Genomic DNA, 3,157 nt, shown 5'->3' on the forward strand with positions numbered 1-3,157 from the left:
ATGCACAAAGCTAGGCTCTTCCAGGTACACATCAAACAAACAAACACGGGCGGCAGGCGCGAAAAGTGCATACACAGGTTCACACAACACATGTGCTTTCCCTATCCTACACCTATCTAAATTAGGCAAAGTCACAGCCCAATGTCCCTATGGTTCACAGCAAAATATGGCAGATCAACCGATACCCGAGTTGCGAATTCCTCTGTTACGGTCTGTGTCCACATTGACTTTACTTCAAACAAACGAAAATCTGAATCCTCATTCTTAACAGGTATCTCTACGGAAAAATAAAACTTGCCCTTTAACTTAGTAACAGTCACGGATGACATTCTATAGAACTCCGCTAAATTATTCTCTACAGGAAGAATAAACATTGGCACCGCCTCATGAATTTTCTTAATTATTCTCAAAAATTCCCTGGGGGGTAGAATGTCGGATGTGATTTCCCCCATGTTTGCCACTTGTTGAATCTGGCTTGCCACGTTTTCTAAGTATAGAGTGAGCTCACTAGCTACAAAAGCTAATTGTTTAGTGCTTTCTACATAAATCATATCTCTTTGGATTTGTTCTAATTTATCCCCAAAATCATTAATCCTCCTCTCTAAAACGCTTAGTGCCTCCTGCCCTTAAGCTACAGCCATAAAAACTGTCTTTAATTTCTCATGTAAGATACGGGTATGAGATATTACTTTATTTTTCATGACGTGCGTATTTTTCTCTTCCGTGGTTAAAGCGGTCTCTAACTGATCGAGTTCCGACCGGGTAATTAGACCAGTCCAATCTCCAATCAATTCGCCAATCCAATTAGCTGCACGTTTCTTTCTATCCCCTTTTGAAACCATGAAGTCTTCGAAGGTATCCAATGAATTACTAAGGGCTCATTTTACGTTTTCAAGAATCGCTCGCAGTTTAAACATGGCGACTTCTTTAACCAGTTTCAATTGACCCACTAACTTTCTAATCTGACCCAGAATCGTAACTAGTGAACTCGCAACTTTCATGGGATCATAACTAATTAACAAGACATGTACGTCAGACGTGAAAGACAACCTAAATCTCTCATCAAAGACAACGCCTTTACGTACTCTCACTTCAATGTTCACACAGATGCAAGCAGTTAGCAAACACACTGCCGCAAAATGTCGGACACTTCCCATGGCTAATTAGTTAACCTAAGCCTATCGCTAAAACCTGGCTAACTGACACCAAGCTTAGGCTCACTGCCTTTTAAGGGCCGGTCACCTCTCTCTCTCTCTCTCTTCTCTCTCTCTCTCTCTCTCTCTCTCTCTCTCTCTCTCTCTCTCTCTCTCTCCTCTCGGCAGAAGAGGGAGTTCGAGGAATGTGCTGAAACTCATCATTGGCATCCAAAACAGGGCATATTGATGACACATTCTTATTGTCTGAACTCGTCATCTCATTTTCTGGCAAGATCTTGACGATCGAGGCGTGAACCTCATATACATTACCTCTGGCTATGCTCTTCACAGTTATTTTATTGTGGTTAGTAAGGATCACTCTAAACGGACCAATAAAAGCTAATTCGAACCTATGCTCTCTACCCTGAAACAGTTTTATATGCACACGATCACCAATCTGAATCTCGTGTGATTTCTTTTTAAATCTCCTGTTGTAACTACGAATGTTCCTCTCCTGGGCTCTCTTTAAAAACTTATTTGTAACTTCAAAAGCCCTCTTATTTACGTTGGCAACATAAGAGCGAAAATCTTCTATATTATACACAGGTAGTTTCTCCTTTTTCGTGAAAACATCACACGGCAAATTTGGATCTTGACAGAAAACCAAATAATAAGGTGTATCTCCAACACTCTCATTATATCCTGTGTTTAAGGCAAACTAAGTTGTAGACAACATATCTGACCAGATACTCGAGTTATCTGCTGCTAGGTATTTAAGAATACTAATTAGGACCCAATTTTTAGACTCTATCATCCCATTTCAACCAGGCCTATATGCAAGAATGGGGGAATGCTTGGAGCCATACAATTCAGATATTCGACTGAATACTCCATACACAAATTCGGTTCCGTGATCTGACAAAATTTATTTAGGAGTACCGAACAGTTCAATGAAAGCTCTAAGCGCTCTAGTGACTTCCTGGGCAGACTTGTCAATCAAAGGTTGCACGAATATATATCTAGTTTGCACATCTACTAGCACAAAAATATACTCATGTCCTGCGTAAGATACAGGCAAGGGGCCTATCAAATCAAGGTGTACACGTTGCCATTTCTCTTTAACTAAAAGCCAGACTCAAGCGGGAGGTACATTTAATCTATGTGATCGGAACAAGTGACAAAGGTGACACGCATCTATATAATCCTTTATCATCTTTTTCATGCCTTTCCAAAAAAAATTATCAGCGGCCTTTCTAAGGATATTCGCCACGCCCACGTGACCGGATACTGGCGATTAATGCGATAAGGCCATAGCGTTCCATATGAAAGGAGTGGGTAGTACAGTTCGATGAATCAACTCTTTTCGTCTCAAATCAGTAACATACAAAACATCGTCTTCTATTACATATCTATTAGATGGAAGCAAAATGTGAGTAGGGAATTCTTCTGTTTCTCCCCTAATGTAAGCCTTAACTAGTCCCCATACAATATCTTAATTCTGGGCCTTTATTAACTGTTTTATCTCCCAATCACAATCATCCTCACGGACGTTGTAAGCTTCAAGGACAGATTCATTCATACGCTAGGCATTTACTTCATTCATTCCTCCACTGAGCCTAACAAACACACGCTCACACTCCGTCCTATCAGCTGAGTTCTCTCCCAGCTAGGAGGGGTCATTGAGTGCCATCAACTTGCGTTCCCGCGCAGCCCGTGACATACTCATCGACCTTGTTATAGCGGCCACAGAACGAGATAAGGCATCCTCTACTACATTATTGCGTCCTGGTGTATATTCAAAGCCAACGATGTCGAACTCCAACAATGCTTCCAATCATCTAGCCTGACGACTTGATAGATATGACTTCTTAAAAATGTACGTTAGGGGTTAATGATCAGGCCTGATACAAATTTTATGTACCAACAGAAAATAATGATTTGTTTTTAACACCCACTTAATGGCCAATGCCTCTTTATCTAACACTGAATAACGGGTTTCCAGCCCCTTCAACGCTCATGAA

Source organism: Palaemon carinicauda, chromosome 34 (assembly GCF_036898095.1).
Source record: "Palaemon carinicauda isolate YSFRI2023 chromosome 34, ASM3689809v2, whole genome shotgun sequence".
Taxonomy (NCBI): domain Eukaryota; kingdom Metazoa; phylum Arthropoda; class Malacostraca; order Decapoda; family Palaemonidae; genus Palaemon; species Palaemon carinicauda.